The 20,460-nt window shown below is 35.5% G+C and overlaps 1 pseudogene; it reads right to left on the bottom strand.

Moving 5' to 3' along the window:
* LOC113072567 (MAM domain-containing glycosylphosphatidylinositol anchor protein 1-like) overlaps positions 1-20,460 on the bottom strand; it is a 65,960-nt pseudogene that overhangs the window by 14,957 nt on the left and 30,543 nt on the right.

The following is a 20,460-nucleotide window of genomic DNA, read 5'->3' as shown; positions in this document are numbered from 1 at the left end:
AAAATTAAAGGTTAAATAAATTGCTTATGAAAACATAACTTCGATAAGCCTCATGGTTTTGGGTATTATAATGCAAACACAAATGGTTTAATCAAATCAAATCAGAGGTAAGTAAAATTATAATGTAAACTAAATATAATACAATATCTGTTCTTGGTGCCAGAAATCTTGACTGACATGAGTGGATTTTAAGCGGATAAGTTAAATAAAATGCTACTAAACTGCAGGATATAAAGTTTAAAATGCATTTATGAACTGTATTCTACTGAGAATGTGGTAGTAAGCATTTATAGTTGTGTTAAACTGCCCAATACCAGGCAGGTGGCATTTAAGAGCTCAATAAAAAAGAACAGCTATACTGGGCCTTTACACGTACAACACCAACTGAACTTAACTGCCATTTGAAACCATGTCATAGATGGGGAGCAATCAAACATACAACAGAGGAGCACAAAGCCGGAGCTACTGCTATATCATTGGCAGACATTGCATAAACATTTCACATACATACATACATTAAAAAAATGTATGTTTTATCCAATATTTTAACCAATTGGCATTAGTTCCACAAAGTGAAGCGTTTAAAAAAGCATTTGAAAAAGACCTACACAGACTGGACTAATTTTATACACACAATGGTAGGGTAATGATAATAATATTCATCAGAGCTTTTCTTTTAATCACATCTGATTTGGCCACGGCAGTGATCTTCCGGGCTTTAAATGGACTGTGCGTTCCCATGCCGTTAAAGATTACGGTGTCTTTTATCATCTATAAAAGTGGCATGAAAATGTAATGAGTGGGAAAAGCAATCCCATGTGTAAAATCCTTTGAATCTTCTCGGCCCATGTCCAGCATGTTGGCCATATAACCATCACTCTACATTAAGCATATGTGGATGTTGATCAATGAGTCAATATCAAAAAAAAAAAAAATGAAAAAAATAAATAAATAAATAAATAAATCTTAAGACATACTGACACTAAAAGACATACCTATAATTGTATTTATTTTTTATTCTTTTATTTTTTTAAGTGGTTGCTCTAAGTGCTTTTTCTATTGAAAAGATGTTGAACATAGATGTTAAAACATGCTTTGTCTTTATGTAATACATACAGAACTAGAAATATTCAATAAGAATTGCAACACTATATACTTATTTGTAATCTCATATCAAACATGTAATAAATAGGTTAAAAAGACCAGCATTTTTTTAAAATCTTTTGTAACAAAAGATTTTCCACTTTTTATCACTTTGAATTATTATCAAAGTATTAATATCTTTAAAAACAAACAAATAAATAAATAAATGAAAATACTGACTCCAAACTTTTGAACAGTAGTGTATATTGCTACAGCACATTTCTATTTTAATTAAATACTTTTCTTTGTAACTTTTTTTTTGTTTTTGTTATTCATCGAAGAATCCTGAAAAAACTTATCACAGGTTCCAATATATATATATATATATATATATATATATATATATATATATATATATATATATATATATATATATAAAAATACTAAAAAGCACAACTGTTTCCAACAATGGTAATAAATCAGCATATAAGAATGATTAATAAGGATCTGTAGACTGTAGAAATGGCTGAATTACCTCAGGAATAAATTATATTTTAAAGTATATTAAGATAGAAAACTATCATTTTAAATTGTACTAATATTTCACAATAGTAGTATAAAATATTATCCCAAACATTTGAACAGTAGTGTATATATAAACTTTTATTTATTTATTTATAAAATATTATCCCAAACATTTGAACAGTATTGTATATAAAACTTCAAAATTAAATTAGAAAATTGTAATATGTAAAGATTATAAAATTATATATGAAAATTACATTATTTATGAATATAATTAACTGAATGTATACTGTAGATATTGATTAATATCCAGTTCTCTACTCCCAAGCTTGTAACATCTCTCATAGCTCCTCTAGCGCTGTGAGGTCTGTTAGATCTCTGTAAAAACCCCTCGACTATCAATCCCGCTCAGTTTAACCCCAAACATGCTGCCCATGTAATGGATTCACACAGCTGAGTAAAGCTTTCAGATAAAGTAACACTGTTGTGATTCTGCTAGATCCATCAGGCTTAGCGATGGGTGAGACGCCTCATGCAACGATGCAAAAGACGTACTTTCTTTTACAATGAGCTTCTGTGGAGAAATTATGCTAATTTATCTCTGCAAGCCTCTGCACACGGCAAAAGTCAATGGAGGAACAAAGAGGAGAAGAGAGCAAAGCAAACAAACAGACAGCGGAGAAACACGGCTGTCTGCTGGACTTGTCAAGTCTTACTGTCCAGGAACGCCTGGATTGGTCTTTAGCATCGATTGATGGAGGCCAACTGGGGCCTGGATGAGAGGAGAAGATCTATTTACGTCTTCAAGTGTCAAATACACTACATTACTGAGTGAAATCAAGGAGACAGTTCAGAAAGAGGAGAGAGGCTAACAAGTGTTTTTTTTTTTTTTTCAAAAAATTTACTGAGGAAAAAAACAAGAAAAATTAAAGTTTTTCCCACTCCAGACAGCAAGTGAAAAGTGAGAAGAGTTTTTGCCAAAATAAAATAAAAATGTACACTTTTAACATATTCTGTTGACTCTAATAAAGTTTCTGAAACAGAAACAAAGTATTCAATGAGAAAAAATAATAGGGATAACATAACAGAATGGAGGACTTGTGGGATCAGCCAAAAAAAGAGTAGTCATTTAAAATTAAATATAAAATGGATAAATTAAGCATAAAGAAATGTATTTCAGCTAGTTACAAAGGCAAAATTCTCATGTAACTGTTTAACTGTAGAATTATAATACTATAGGTTTATAATTTTAACTATATATATATATATATATATATATATATATATATATATATATATATATATATATATATATATATATATATATATATAATTCCTACCGTAAATATACCAAAACTTAATTTTTGATTACTAATATGCACTGCTAAGAACTTCATTTGGATAACTTCAGGTGATTTTGGTGATTTTCTCAGTATTTAGAAAAAGTGGTATATTGACCAAATATTGTCAGATGATGTATAAATCTCAATTTCAGATGATGTATAAATCTCAAATTGACACTTGAGACTATGTGACCCTTGTTGTCCAGGGTCACAAACAGTTACAACAGTTTATATTGCTCTACATGTTTTCATAATCTTCAACAAAATGTAATAATGCTGTCCACCAATGAAACAACTCTTTTTTTCTGATGTTATAATCCACTTGGGTGAAGCCAAAAAAATATTAATAAATAACATCAAATCCCGAAGGATAAACTCCAGCCCTGTCCTACATTGTTTCCCACTGAATATTCAGTTTCACCTGGAAATTTGTCCCATTATGAAAGTCAAATGCAATTTCTTGTTGCTTTTAAGCAGCAGCGTAGAAAGAATTAGGGTAAAATAATCAGACAAGACCAGCACCAATGAGCCCAGACAAAGTGTGTCCCATTTACCTGTAAACTCTCCACCCCACCAGAAATGATCTTCACTTCCATCCCTATTGCAGATGGTGTTCATCTTTTTCTCTTTTTTTTTTACTGTATAAATCTCTCTTTTTTCAGCCCTGCTCTTCAAACTCTTATAATTTGTCATTTTCTCTCTCCAGCACCTTTTCTCCTCATCTCCTGGTCTTTGCAGCTGTTGTGCTGAGAGCTCAACTCAGCAGAAACACGGGTCCAGAGGAGAGCAGTAGAGCACGACTCAGCACTTCCTCAATCATTCCCTCGCAGAGCCTCTAACCACACACAAACACTCACACACTCACACCCGCCAACGTGGACTGCACAAAAGAAGTCAAAAATAATAGATAAATATCAATCCAATTGCTCTTATTGCATTAAAAAGAAAACATCACTTCCAAAAGCATCATGCATATATCATGAATATTTGATACACCGCCGTGTCCACATGTGTGTTTTAGAAAATATACTCACACAGCCACATGTGCACAAACACAGCTCAGAAGACACAATTTCCATACAAACTCTCATGCACACACCTGCACATAAACACATTCATACCTGGAAGGGTCCACTCGGATAGATCTCAGCATCCGCCTTCCTCCATTTGGGCCCCTGGTGTCCGGAGAGAGACCAGAAGGCAGAATCCACAGTGGCGATGCTCTTCACCCTCATGAGAACATTGAGTGTTCCTGCAGACACACAGGAAACAGAGGTCAGCGGAAAACACTGACATTTGGGCTGTACAAGCACTTCTGCAGATGGCAGACCTTTGACTATCGGTCCACTTTACAGTCTGGCCATAAAAATGTAAATACAGTGTGTACTGTGAAAAGTGGCTCGCTCAAAGTACAAAACAAGTCCTAATAAACTCTGAGCAATATCAGTAGAAGTGACCGCCAGTTCATCAATCAAACACAGATACATAATTCATTTCAGTATAGCACCTTAGACAGCTAATTCTTATTTAAAGATAATGGGAAGATAATGTGGGAAGTCGTTGCCTAATGGTTAGAGGGTTGGACTCCCAATCAAAGGGTTGTGGGTTCTAGTCTCGGGCCGGACGGAATTGTGGGTGGGGGGGAGTGCATGTACAGCTCTCTCTCCACCTTCACGACTTAGGTGCCCTTGAGCAAGGCATTGAACCCCCAACTGCTCCCCGGGCGCCGCAGCATAAATGGCTGCCCACTGCTCCGGGTGTGTGTTCACAGTGTGTGTGTGTGTGTGTGTTCACTGCTCTGTGTGTGTGCACTTCGGATGGGTTAAATGCAGAGTACAAATTCTGAGTATGGGTCACCATACTTGGCTGAATGTCACTTCACTTTCACTTTCACTTTCATAATTTTGCATTGTGTCAACCTTTTCACTTTCACTTTTTTCACTTTCACTTTGTCATTCTCATTTTTTTTTTCAAAATTATGAATAGTATTGTTTTCTACTGGTATATCACTTCTCTCAATCCATATTTTTTAAAGGACTTTTGCAGACATTTTACAGAAATGAATGTCTTAAATGTAATGAATGTTTAATGTTGAACTAGAAAGACATTTGTATTGTACTGTACAATGTCATACATCTTAATAACGCCATTATCACAGTAAAAAAAATATTTTTAATACTTATAATACTAATAAAACGTAGCATGGTATAACTGTGTTTTTACTACTTTTTTTGTTCAGTAGTATACTGTACTATACCATTTCTGTACACATCACTGTATGCTGTACCATGACAATTTTTTTTTCTGTTGTTCGAAAGGGAAGTCACTACAACAGTGTCAGCATGTGTCCTTACTGTACAGGTATTACAGTAATAAGTGCAGTTTGAGGAAAATCAGGGTGCCTTTAAAAGGTTCTGTATCAGAGACTATTAGCTCACTGCCCAAGCTGAAAGCATCCGCCACGTTTCAGTGACCTCAATCACACTGAAGAGCTACTCGCTTGCTGATAAACAGACACAAATTGCGTACTGGTGCATCTTTAAGGTGACCACACACACTTAACACATAAACCGTTGTGTACAATGAGCCAGGCACTTTAAAATAAACAGCTAACCAACCCTTTAAAAGAAACAATCGTGGTTGTGTACTGTATGTAAGGACAGGTTGTAGTAAAGGCCTAAGGCTCGAATCGGACCTCTGTGCTGCAAGAGAACGACAACATCAGACGCCCTTGGCTAACCTTGACACAGGTCAAACACATCCAAACACTCATTAATCTCTCTAATGAGCAGCAGATGAAGGTTGAGTGGGGAAGCTGGATGCACCAGGACATTTTAAAGCACACTCAAACCATGTGTGGTGCAGAGTTCATATATATATGCATATATATGTCGGTCTATTAATATATATATATATATATATATATATATTATAATTTAATCTAATATGTCAGCTAGTCAACATTTCTAATGTATTTAGTTTAAATTAAAATGAATGTTATCATCAACTAAAACTATTAAAAAATCATTTATGTTAATTGATTTTTTTTTTCTAATCTTTAAACACTAAATATTCCAGCTAGTTTCCATTTAATAAATCTAATAAAACACACACACACATAACAAAATTATTAAGACCTACACTAAAATGAAAACTGAAAATCTAAAAATGAAACTTCATTCAAAATAATTAATAATAATAATAATACGTACTATAATACTATAGTAAACTTATTAAATTAACATTGTTCGAAAGCAGCTAGCTGTACACTATACCTTACATATTTGACTGATTAACCAATCAGAGTCAAGTATTCCTGAGAAATGAAAGACAATGAATACAAGCTGTCTGAACATACAAGCCATTCATTCTTGTACCATATAAAGTGTGTGCATCACTAAATCAGGACAATGACTGAGGAAACACCTTGTGAAGTGCCGCTGTCATCCAGAAACAGCAGTAGGGTCACACTCTGATGCAGTAATGAGTGAAGGATCGAATGGACTGAATGCTGCTGTGATTGACTTCTGCTCTAATGGATCCACTGGCTGCTGAACTCCTTTGTAATGAACTTAGAGCCTAATAGCCGTGCGGTCTAATAGAACATGCTATTGTGTTGCTCTTGATGAAAAATCAAACAGACTACTGCGATTGTAGAGGGTGATCGCCTAGTCTTTACTGTGTAGAGAGGAAGGAGAATGACACGAAAAAAGCAACATGAAATCGAAATGGACATTTTAACTGACACATTTCCAGTGGTGCATGTTAATCTAATGTATTGTTTCATTAGCCTAATAGCACTTTGTTTATGGTAAGCCCTGGTCATTTACTTAAAGAGTAACAATTAATAACACAAATATAAATAAATAAAGAGAGAGAGAGAACTAAATAAATAAATAAATAAATAAAAGGCAGTTAGTATTATAATTATTAAATATAACAACTAAAAAAAGACTTACAATTCAAATACAAAAATACAACTGAAAATAAAAATAGGGACATAATCATCATCATCATCACAATCATCATAAAAAAATATAAAACCAAAAATACAACATAAAATCTATAATAATAAGTATAATAATACAGTGAATACAAAAATATAAAACCAAAAATACAACAGAGAAAATCAAGAATAAAGAGAGGAAATTAGTACTATTATTGTTGTTATTATTATCATTACTAATATAACAACTAAACAGACATAAAATTTAAATAAAAAAAATACAACAAATAAAAACAAAAACTATAATAATAATAATAATAATAATAATAATAACAATAAAACAATATATATATATATATATATATATATATATATATATATATATATATATATATATATATATATATATATATATATATATATATATTTATGAAGAATTTTCACCTGCATTTTAAAAAATGTGAACGTGTTTTACATTACAGTTGAACTTGTGGTCTTCAACCCTAAAAACATGGGCTGTTAAACAACAGCTGTTAAGATGCATGAAGCATTGAATTTAAAAGAGAGTCAAACTGCATTATACACAAATTCTAATGCTATGCTACTAAAAAAAAAAAAATCCATCCAGAAATATAGAGAGGGAATTTCTCCGTCTTACTAGTAAAGATTTATTGGTCCAGTCAAGTAATGTAAAGATCTTTCTGTAGGACCATCAGGCCTCCAGATAACTGAATATACTCCAAACACACACACATGCATTTTAAACACTACATACTGCGTTTCCTTGTACTGTATGTGAAGAACATTTAATATAAGACATATTGCACAAGGCTAAAGTGTCAATGTACTGAATAATGTAATGCTAGGCATAACTAAACGCAGAGCTAATCTCTTCATTTACTAATTGGGAGGTAATCAATTCTAATCCAAGCACAGTTGCGCAAATAAAAGTCTAAACTCTCATTCTGCTAATGAGGTTGTATTTTATGGCCAGCACAGAGCGGCTAACACAGTCCTACACATTAAGATTACTTACAACAATGTCGGTCTCTCAGTAGGGCGTCTCATGTAATGAGAGTAGAGCCAGCTGTGCCTCCCTCTCAGTTTAGCATCTGTGCCCACAATGCCACCCACATGCCAATGCACAGACTAATGATTAGCAGATCAGTGTGCATGGGCCGTAATGAACAGTGATCACACCAGCATTCAGCCTATAGCTGATCACTGCCACCAGTCACATGTAGGACAGAGAGCAGCTGGCAGATGAAAATGATCATCCAGTCTGGTCAAGCTAGATGGTTTTGGGCAGGGATGTTTGAGAATAGCCCACTAGTCGAAATTTCGTCATTAGTTATTGTTTAAAAATAATAATTTTATTTTTGAAAAGTGGATATCTAGAGTGGATAACGAATTCATTTTATTTTCGGTTTAAAGGGAGAAACATTATGAATGACAGGAAAAGGTTTTGTTGATTTTTTTTTTGTTGGTTTGTTTTTTCAGGTTATCTCTGTATAATGCCTGTATAATGTTTATCAGCACAGCTGTTTTGTTTACAGGGGTAACCATGGTAACTAATGTGTTTCTGCTTGTCCAAAAGTGCCACCTAATGTCAGAGAGAGAATTTGCATTTTCACTCAGCACATCTGCTGGTTTTGTTGCTGTCAGTGTTGTAAATATGAATGGTTTGATGGTAAGAACAACTCGAATAAAAAGGTTATTTGACATGATTCTTAGATTGTACACACAATACAATAGTGTTGTTTATTGTCTTCTGACGGTTTCTTCCTTTTAGACTAGTCAAGTAGTTGTTTAAATGGCTTTGAAATTAGCTGTAGTGCACACATCCTTAGTTGTGTTTTTTTTTTTTTTTTTTTTTTTTTTTTTTTACAAATAAACACCTAAAAATATTACATTTTAATCATATTAAACAGTTTTATTGACATTTTTGCTTCTGTATGATGACTTTTTATGTACTTTTTATAAATAACTGAATTGATCTGAAAAAACCTTCTGTAACAGCTGTTAGATAGAGTAAAATGCTTAACGTTGTAGATTGCAGAGATTGTAGATTTATACTGTAGCAGCAAAGAAAAACGCAGCTAAACCGCCCCATCTCATTTTAAAGCAGACAGAGACAAATATGATGAGTTAGAGAGCTTTAGCAGACTGCTTGAGTATGAGTTTATGTGCATGTGCATCTGCGCGTGCACTCTAGAGTGATTTTGATCATGATTAATGTGTTTCGCCTTTCAATTTTAATTTTCATTAAGGACCTGCTGTCCTCTCCGACTCCTAAATAGCAATGGAATTAATAAAACATACCCTTTGAAAAATACAGTGCAGGCCTGCAGCAGGGAACCCACAATGCCTTTGGAAAGCCGTACAGCTTTAAGGGTGTTCTGTGTTCACCAGTCGCCCCCCACCGTGAGCCCAGCCTGTGTCATGAGTGGCAACTGGCAAATAATTAGACGGAATCGTCTCATTAGACCAGGAGACAGACAGTGAAGATGCACAGGTGAAGAGAACGAGGTGAAAGAAAAGCAGACAGCCAGAGAGAGAGAGAGAGAAAGAGAGAGGGGGGGGGGGGGGTAGAAGAGGAGAATTTATGAGCCGTTAATGGGCTGATAAAGTTTGAAGAGTGAGCGCAGATAAAAAGTGAAGGTAAACAGGAAGTTCAGTTACTCTATTTGTCAAGCTGAAAAATTAGAAAACAACAACAAAGAACTTTTGGTCTGCTGTCCAAACAAGAGTTTTCTGTGATAAAGTTCTTACATTAATTAGCAATTAAAGTCTGCATGTGCAAATGTGTACAAGAGTGTGTGATAACAGGTGGTTGCCAGATAGTCACAGATCTTTTAACCCCATCAAGAACACCTATAAATCAGTGTTCATGTTACCTTTTTAGATAGCATTGTTTACTTATGAGTCATTTATGCTTTTAATTTTCAAAAAGAAAGCTTTTGTCAGATTTAGCTCATCTATACAATAGCACCCTGCATAAACAAACTCATTTCTAGGAGGACTGACACACAGGCTCTGCTCCTTAACATTGTCTGCTGCCTAATTAGAACACATTTTAGGTGCCACTGTAAGGTTTACGTGGGTTTGCTTTTTAAAGGGGTAGTCCACCAAAAAAAGAAAAAGATATCTAGTCTTAACCCCACCAAAAAAAATGTATTCTGTCTTTGTTTATCCTGTGTTCCTATACCTGAGAATTGCATTTAAGGGGTCATCGGATGCCACATGCATTTTACCAGCTGTTTGAACTGAAATGTGTGTTGGGAGTGTGTGTACGCAACCACCCTATAATGATAAAGATCCACCCAGTGTTTTTTTTTATCTCATTAAATCATTTCCCCTTTCTCAAATCGAACTGATCTGAGGTGCCTATCTTTGTGACATCAAACTGACACCCCCCGATCTACCTACATGCCTCTATCTTTGTGCAAATCATTCATGATCCAGCTTCACGTCCAGAAGAAGGGAGTATAAAGTTTTTTGAATGAATCTTTGCAAATAAAGTTTACCTTCTCTCAGAGAGCAGCTCGGAAGAGAGGGGCGTGGCGAGCAGAGCTCATTTGCATTTAAAGCAGCATGCAAGAAAACAGCTTGTCCTGAAAAGAGCTGTTTTTGACAGGGTAAAAACAGTACTGTTTTACACTACCATACTTGATCCAAACTACATTACAGAATTTCCATTAAAGGGTTAGTTCACCAAAATATAAAAATGATGTCATTAAGTTGTAAAAAGTTTTTTAAAAATTAGTTGTTGCTATTTTTGGACCAAAATGTATTTTCGATGCTTCAAAAAATTTGAACTGACCCTCTGATGTCACATGGACTACTTCGATGATGTTTTTAATTACCTTTCTGCACATGGACAGAATACCGTACATTTTCAATAAAAGGACAGAAAGCTCTCAGACTAAATTTAAAATATCTTAAACTGTGTTCTGAAGATGAGCGGAGGTCTTACGGGTTTGGAACGACATGAGGGTGAATCATTAATGACATAATTTTCATTTTTGGGTGAACTAACCCTTTTAGCCCCTAAAGAATCATATCAACTTCTGGAAAATGGGCATCTGTTGACTCCTTTAAAGGACTTTGGATCTTTCATCCTTGTTTTTGTGTTTGCTACAAACCGTGACAAAAGGCAGGAGATAGAGAAGATTAAGCAGTGTTTGGCTTTGGTAAGTGAGTTCCATTTTTGTTCTATTTTCCCATCATCACAGACATCCCTGCAGTTCGCCTTTAAAGCCTTGGGCAGGGAAATCACTCCCTTGAGGAACACCTGGAGGAATTTCAGGGAGGGTCCTTGAGGTAGCCTCGTCAAATTAGTGGAGTGGGTGTCCTATGGATTGTCATTTACCACCTGCCCTATCGATGACAACGCCAGTCCTTCTCACAATCCAGTGCCCAAAATCTCTCCAACTGTGAGGAGCAACAGTCAGTGCCCACAGCAGACTCAGAGCCCGACTCAGCGTGGAGCAGCTGTGCATGATATTGTAATGGAAGGTGAGCAGAGACTGACTGAGCCAGATGTTCCGTTCATCATCTTACATATGTGCATGGAGTTTGAGGGTTTGGATTGGAGATTCGCCTACCTGCCTGTCACTGAGAGAGAGAGTTGCTGGACTTGTACTGTAATATTCATTCAACCCCTACTATCCCTGTTTTTTGTTTTGGATGCATTAGTTCCACACAACCTCCCTCTCCCACCGCCTCTTCTATGATCTCCTATGAGTTTGTGTCTCCCTGGTTCTTCTGTCCATCTGCAGTCAGTTATCCATACCACAGCTATTTCTGCTGTCCAGTCCTCACTGTCTCCCACCAGTCTCTTAGTGCCTCCCTTGACACCTCTCAGTGGCATGGTTACACTGTGGGCCTGTGGTGAGCCACTTCCTCCTGGACATGGGGATCCCGAGGCTCTACCTCCAGCCTCTGAACCCTCCATCCTACTTTGGTCTGTTGCCCTAACTCCTGCACCAGCACTCCTTCCTCCCTCAACTCCAGTAGAACCCATTGGACATTCAGCATTGCTGTGCTCCCGTCGGCTTCAGCTGGGTCAGATATTGCATCCCCTGTGCCATGGAACTCCGGGCTCCTTTTTTTCGTGTTTTTTTTTTTTTTTTTTTTTTTTTGCATTATCAATGTTTAAAACATTATAATATTTTTTTGTGGAAATGGTGCATCTTTTTTTTTAGGATTCTTTCGTTTAATTGAAATTGTTTGTCGCTTCTAATTGCAAATGCCTTTACTGTCACTTTTGATCCATTTAAATCATACTCAATAAATAAAAGTATAAATTTCTTTTTTTTATTACTGACCTCAAACTTTTGAATGGTAGTGTAAAAAAAATAGTTTTTTTACAATTAAAATTTGATTATTGTTTGGAATATTGTTGTGCTGTGTACTTTCACTTAGAATTACTAGTGTGGCACTGAATGATGTGCTTGATCAGCTTAAATGTGCCAAGAAGAAACACACACACACACACACATACAAAACACTGTTTGGACCAGAGAGAATAGACAGATGTCACTTTGAAAAAAAAACGTAATGTTTTAACAGACAAGATAAATAATTAATGGATGTGTGGATGACTTCACTTCTCTTTCTCTCTCTCTGTCTGTGTCCTTCATTGTCTTTGACCATCTGGTGAATGCTACTAAAACAACTGTACTTACCCAAAAAATTCAGCCCAATGCTGTGGTAGAGGAGGATGCTTTCAGACAAACCAAACTCCAGTTAGAAGCTGAAGTATATACATATGTGCATGTACAAGTACCGATTTTTGCAGGGAAACAACGTCATTAAGCCTCCAACATGTCATATAGAGACCACTGTTCAATCAATTGCCCAAGAGTACATCAATACAATATCAGTTAACAAAGTTAAAAAGTTGAGCATTTAAATGTTTGTCTTTCTGAGAGTGTGAATTCAAACCATGGTTAAAGGCTCACCAATATGTTTTCCATTCATGTGGTAGTAGAAAGAGACACAGTAGGGGGTTCGGGTGGTCCCCGTTGGTCCTCGGGCTGCCGGAACGTTATACAATGGAGAGAGGAGACGCGCTCTATCCCCAGCCTGGCGTGGCCGCGACGTCTCAATGTACATGTAGTAACCTTATTTGCAGAAGGAAAGTACAAAACGCATTTGTTACCACTGTTTTTCAGAGAGGGCAGAAGCTTTCACAAATAAATAATTATACACACAGAATATATTTAATAAAAAAATAACAATAAATTAAAACCTGCTTTCTAAAGATTCGAAAGAAATACATTTTTATTTGGTTTGCTTTTGTTGTAATTGTTTTCAAGAATACAAGTGTATCTTTTTATGGAGTTTCTCAACTGGGAAAATTATCAAAGGTAAAGGTGCTTTGGAATAATTTTTAGTTTAAAAAAGGTGCTATAAAATAAATTTAAATGACAAAGAAAAAGTTATCTTCAGATGTATGAATCTAAAATTACTTCAATACAGGGCAGAAAAAAATATGTCCACTTTGGTGTGTGTGTTTTTACCTTCTTTTGTCCCACTCCTGTCTGTATCCGGCCCTGTATTAACCGACCTTTTGGGGTTCTGGTTGAGATGGTTCTGTCTGGTCCAGTCAAACATATCGCTGCGGTCTTGAGTGAACCCACATATCCTAATGTCCTCAAACCCACACACTTGATCTGCACACAAAAAACATGAGAGGGAATCGTAATACACCTTTCCGTTTTTGTTGTTGTTGTTTTTTGGCACATGAATATAGTAATTATAAGTTCGAAACATGCTCTACACAAGCATATGAATGCAAGATTATGTTACATAAGATAAGAAAAAAACATTTAAGGCGAAAAAAGTTATCTTTAGACATTTTTTGAAACTGGGTAAGGTTGTTCCACCAGCTGGAAGCAGTCCAGAAAAATATCAGTGAGAGAGATTTTGTGCCTCTTTGGGATGGCACCACAAAGCGTCATTCACTTGCAGAACACAAGCTTTTGGATCGCGCATAAGCCTGAACTAGCGAGTTTAGGTATATTTGTGCAGCGCCAGTGGTTGTCTTGTAGACAAACATCAGTGCCCTTGAATTAGAATCCAGCGGGGCTCCAGGGTTCCTTGCACTCCTGGAAGGAGTTATGGTTGACGAACCTAGCTGTTTAGAGATGTTGTGATGAAGTGCTGGGTTGGCTGAGACCACAAGCAGTTCTGTATTACTCATGTTGAGTTGAAGGTGATGGTCCTTCATCCAGCCAGAAATATCTATCAGACAGGCTTCATTGCGAACCGCTACCATTGGATCATCTGCTGGGAATTAGAAGCAGAGTGGAGTGTCATCAGCATAGCACTGATTGCCATGCTTCTGCAATACAGATCCTAATGATGACATGTAGATGGAGAAGTGGTCCAAGCACTGAGCCTTGAGGAATCCCAGTAGCAAGAACTTGACTAAGAAACCTCACCCCTCCGAGACACCCTGAAGGACTTAACTGAGAGGTAAGACTTGAACCACTGGTCAATGGCAGAAGACAGATCAAGCGAGATGAGTCCTGAGGATTTGGAAGCTGCCCTTGCCAGTCTCAGGGATTCAGTAACTGAGAGCAGGACAGGCCTGTTTTTCGACAGAATTTCAGACTTTTGGATTTTCACTGTTATACAGTAAGAGGCACTATATCACATCTTCTGAAAGAGTCCTGAATGTCTAGATCAAAATAAGGCGAAGAAGAAGCAGAAACAAGCAATCACATGGAGTATGTAAGCAGATGCATGTGTGAAATAATGTGATCATCAAGCATTAAACAGCATAAAAATCAAAACTGCCTAATATTACCAAACAAAATGTACCGGTAATTACTCTTGAGCCCAGGGTACTCCCCCTATCCAGGGAGAGGGGTCAGAGCTCAGTTTTTAGCCCAGACCCAGAGCGCTCCCCCTGAGTGCTCCTCCCCGTGCTGGGGTAGGAACGGGCTGAAGGTGAGGAGTCGGGGTGGTGGAAGGAATCATGAAAGACTAGAGATACTGAAGGTAAGGCTGCTTTGATTATTTATAGGGGTTCTCACTTGTGCCGGTTGGATAGATGGTGTAATTTCTGGTGATGAATTGGCCATGTTAATTATCTGTGCTTGCTGCTCCCAAAATTTGTTAATAAAACATCACTTAACAAACAGTGAATACAAAATACTATATTTAGTCACCCAGAAGTACTCCAGTCACACTCTAAATGGCTGATTAACTAATTTTCCAAGTGTGAGAGAACACAGACCAAATGACTGGATAAGAATGCACAGTTTCTAAATAGTGGTTTGAAATCAACATTTTCTTCCCTCCACATGCGTTCGGCTCATCAATATACTCTGCTGATCTCCAGTCTGGTTTAATTTATGTGTATTTTTTTTTTTACTTCTTTGGCAAAGCTCAGTGCTTAGGCTGCCAGGAGAACTGTGTTGAATTTAATTGGGAAGAACTGAAAGGCAGGACAAGCGTGAGATGGGAGAAAAGTTTAGAGGAGAGAGAAAGACAACACGCAAAAAAAAAAATAAAAAAAAAATCACCGAAAGAAAAAGTACAAGACTTTCTCACCTGAAGGTCTTGGGTAAGTGTAGGCTGCAAGAGAAAAGAAATTAGAAAAAAGAGTGAATACCGATCCTTCTTATAAATGAGAAATGAGATCACTGTATTTAAACATATCAAACAAAATTATACAGAGAAAACTTTAAATATTTATCTAACAATTACTTTTATACGTATATCTCACACACTATATATATAAATATATATATATATATATATATATATAAATATATATATATATATATATATATATATATATATATATATATATATATATATATATATATATATGTTTGTGTGTGTGTGTGTGTGTGTGTGAGCGTTGCTTTATTGTGCCACCTTAAAGAGGCACAAAATCACTTTAAAGGACTTTTAAACAAGATGTTCACTCATGGTGGAATGACTTCCCCAACTCAATCTGAGTCCCCAACTTCAAGAACTGGATAAAAACACATCTTTATTTGACCCTCTAACTCTAGCACTCTTTATTCTAATTCTATTCATGTACTAACTTCTTGTTTTCTTAAAAAAAAAAAAAAGCTTCTTTAATCTTTATGCATTCCATCTATTTGTTTTCTGTTTAATTATTATACAATTAACAAAAGCAAAAAAGGCCTCTAACACTAGCTTGCTCTATTTTTTTCTGTTCTATATGTTTTCTTTTTATTTATTAAAATAGCATTCAAGAATTTTTTTAAACTGCTATTTCAACCAAATTAAAAATGTATTATTTGTAAGAAGAAAAAAAAAGAATAAATAAAATAAAATAAAAAATGTATTGATTTATTAAATCTAAAATAAATTAATCCAAATGAGATTAAAAAAAGGTTCAATTTAAATAATAAAATATGTATACAAAAAAGTTAAATAGTTTTTACCTATATATATTTTACCATCTGAACATAAAAAAATAATAATATGGAAAGAAATAAAATAAATAAAAAGCATTTACTTCCATATACTTTAATGTACTTTCATACTACCAAATATATTAATTTAAAAATAATTTAAAAAAGTATCTGTTATTATTATTATTATTATTATTATTATTATTATTATTATTATTATTATTATTAATAATAATAATAATAATAATAATTACTTTTTATTTACAAATATTTAACTGAACACTTTACTATAAATAAACTATATATACATAAAGTACAATTAATAAAAACACACACATTGTTTACTCAGCCAATCAAATTAGAGTACTGAAAAATTTTTGTGAATACAGCCTTGACTTCACAGAAGAAGGGTTTCATGTCTTCCAGCAATCCATTTATTCTGTAGGTTGGCCATTTTTTGGTCTGGTTAAAGCAAATGCTGAGATTGGGAGTTAAAGATTGAAAGACTATCCAGTGGGATTAGATTCTATCAGCAGTTTCTGAGATCCAGACTCAGCTCTGGTACTGAAACCGCTGGTCTGTTCCTACTGTTCTGAAGCATCAGCAATCTCAACACACGATGGCTGCCACACGTTTGACATCTCAATTTAACATAATCCCAAAAGCAAAACCTCACATTTGAAATGCATGACCTCTGTTGATGGGAATCATGAAGATTTTAACAATTCTGGCTTTGATTCCCATTCCACAACTAGCCCAGCTATGCTTTGCGCTCGCCCATATAAAATCAAAAATCTAAATTCATCAAAATTGCTATACCTGAAATAAAATAATGTAATGCATTTCAACTTTAAGATAAAAATAAACAGATGCGAGTAGACAACAGACAACTGAGATCTTGCATGCTGTAATTATTAATGTCTGGTATAAGAGGAAGGTGACTTACGCTCTGAGTACTGGATGGTGCGCGTGACCGTGTTTCCAGTGCCGTAGCTGGTTATGGGAGTGAGGCTGACCTCATACGACAGGGGAATACGCAAGTCTGTCAGCGTGTAGGACATGAGAACACCTTTCACCGGCTCCTTAGTGGTGATCTGTTTGGACAAAATTGTCTGTCGGTTCTGCAAACACACAAGAGAAAAAGAGTTTAAGGATGATAATGCTATGATCATGTTGAAATAAGGTCTGAAATTATTATCAATTTTTAAAACAGCTGTTTTATGATCAGTATTTATTTGTAAAATTATTAATGTCTTTAATGTCACTTTTGAATATAATGCATTCTTGCCTTGTATAAAACTATCATCTGCTTTTTAAAACATTTTGGTGAGCCCACTCTACCCTATAATATTTTTTCTCAGTAGTTCTGACATAATTTTGGACTTGTAACTATTTGACATTATTTATCTATTGAAAACAAGCAGGGCAGAAAGAAGAGGAAGATAGAAGAAATGTCAGTGACTCCATGGACACAAGACACTCTCACTTCTGACCATATGACTTTTCACCATAAGCATTTTCACTTTCACAGCGAGGACAGAAACGTTACGCTGGAAACTGGTTGTGTCTACACACAGAGTTATACATCTCTAACTTCCATGAAACCACAGAAAGCCCTCGGTGCAATGATTTGCAGAGTGCAAGGTCAGCTGCTATCCTGCCACCCTGCTGTAAGAAGTTTAGAAGTCTTTCCTCAGGCTCAACAGCAGTGTGCTGACTAAGAACACTTGGTGAAACAGATCAACTTGTCATTCTCTACTTTGAGCTATTTTGCTTTCCCATGGGACATCTTACGATGCCTCTGAATGCTGCTGCTTTTGAGTCCTTTCTGAGGATACTTTAGCGAAACCTTAGCATTTCATGTGTGTGTTTTTTTTTTTGTTGTTTTTTTTTAGATTTTCCCTTTAAATATGTCTCTTTTATTGTAAAACAGAGCATTTGCTGCTGCATACTCAAGGAGTAAATACACTTTTACAAAAATACTCTATTCAAGTCAAAACATATAATTCAATGCAAACTTTTGCATCAATACATTCTCATTATTACCTCAAGGAACGGTGTAGCAAGTATTAGTTAAACTGTCAACATGTTTATAGCTAAATGAACAAAATTCCATGTAGTTTAACAGCACAAAGATAATAACTCGACCTTCTCCATCACAATATTGCAACCCATATGACAGACAGGGCCAAAAAACATTCCAGGCCAAAATATATTTCAAATATCTGCTAAATATATTCTGTAAATGGCATGGCTTAAAGAAATATATTAATTAAATATAGTTGTTTAAATCTTGAACCTGTATTCTGAACAAAATAAATAAGTTTAGATTAGAAATATATTACATTTAAACCTTCAAATGTTAATTATATATTTATATAAGTCCAATCTTAAAATGTGTTTAATAAAATATATGCGTGGGGCAATATTAATACATTTAGATTTCAAAATATATACTAGCAATATTTGGCCATTTTTGTATATTTAAAATACATTTTCCATATGGAAAAAATACATTTTTATATATATTTACAGTGTATTTTTAACTATGTTTAGCTTTTGATCTCTCTTATTCATAGAAGCAAACATGTTGCAGTTTTATTTGATACCACAAAAACCTACACTAATAATATATAATACTATTAGCCTTATCTTATTAGATGAAATGAATGTGCAGTGAGCTGTTTCAGGTCAGCTCTCACTCCCAGAGGATGTGTGGTAATCACAGGGCCAGCGGCACTCTGGCAGTCGAGGCTTTTTCCCCATGGAATTATGGGAAACATGGCAGCAGCCCCATGGAAACAGAGCACAATGGAAAGAGAAATGATCTCTGCTTAGTTCTGCATGGAGACCCGGGCAGCAGGTAAACCTGCCAGCATTCCCTCCAAATACAACACACATGAATAAGTGTGTGTGTGTGTGTGTGTTTCCAATTCATCATTTGTTCCCCCTTTTCCAGGCAGGAAGTAGAAGCGTAGCAGTGATGTTAACCTGGCTAGTGAGGGGTCAAACACATTTGTTATCTGTCTAATTAAGTCCCACCATAAACCACTGTTTCTGGGCCATTCACCACAGCAACATGGAGTGTGTGCCGCCACGTCTCCAACACTAAACCCACTTGAGCCTACACAATGCATGCCAAGACTTAACAGCCGTATCCAGCACACACATGCAAACATGCATTTTGTAAAAGTCACAGATAAATTGTCTGTAGTTGGCTGCTCTTCTCTGTTAACACAACATTTCTGTGCATCTCTCATCTAAATCACCAAACACACACTCACACTCACACACACACACACACAAGAGAGTCCAGCGGTGTTTTCTCCAAGGGAAGGGTAGCATTGCTTAATGAAGAAAAAAGATAAGACCAGAGAATAATTGATTTTACAGAAATTAAGCAAATTAAACATTATGAAATATGAAATCAAATCTTTTATAATGCTATATACATAATGCAAAATACAGACAAAAAGTCGTATGACAGAAGACAGTGCCTCCAGTGCCTGATTATCCTGTCAGTATTAAGTGTAAAGATAACTATAATGATAACTATATTACCATCCACTTCAATGCACAGTAATGTTCTGTTTATTAAAGGCGTACTGCAGTTTTGTCGTCTGCTGCTTTAAATGTTCAAGCTCTTTAAACCGTTTGGATTCTGATTGGCTGTCAGTGTTTTTATCATTCACCAGCTGAAACAAAAAAGTGTTTCCAATGATATCATTTCACTGTGTCATTATCTGTATAAATATGTTGTGGATTCTGTAATTGCTTTACATTTAGATTTTTTTTTTTATTATATCTTTGTCATCATTGTTATCATCCTAGGTATAAACGGCCCCTAATGTGTTGGACGTTGTCAAGAACGATATGAACATGAGACCTAAAAAATGCTATCTCTCTTTCCACCACATCGCAAAGCTGCTCTGTTGGATTGAGATCTGGTGACTGTGAAAGCCATTTGAGTAAAGTGAACTCATTGTCTGGAATGCATATTATATTATTTGAATAGAATTTTAACCTTTATGAAGGGAACCAGTTCTCTGGTCTTTAGGAAAATGGTACATTCGGAATCATTAAAGGATGACGAATAGGAACTAGCACAATGTAGAAGCGTAAAGGGTTAAATCACATTGCAAAGGGCTTTATGTAC

The sequence above is a fragment of the Carassius auratus genome, unplaced genomic scaffold (genome assembly GCF_003368295.1).
Source record: "Carassius auratus strain Wakin unplaced genomic scaffold, ASM336829v1 scaf_tig00009513, whole genome shotgun sequence".
NCBI lineage: Eukaryota > Metazoa > Chordata > Actinopteri > Cypriniformes > Cyprinidae > Carassius > Carassius auratus.
The sequence above is the reverse complement of the archived record's forward strand: the minus strand, read 5'-3'. Positions and strand labels throughout refer to the sequence as shown.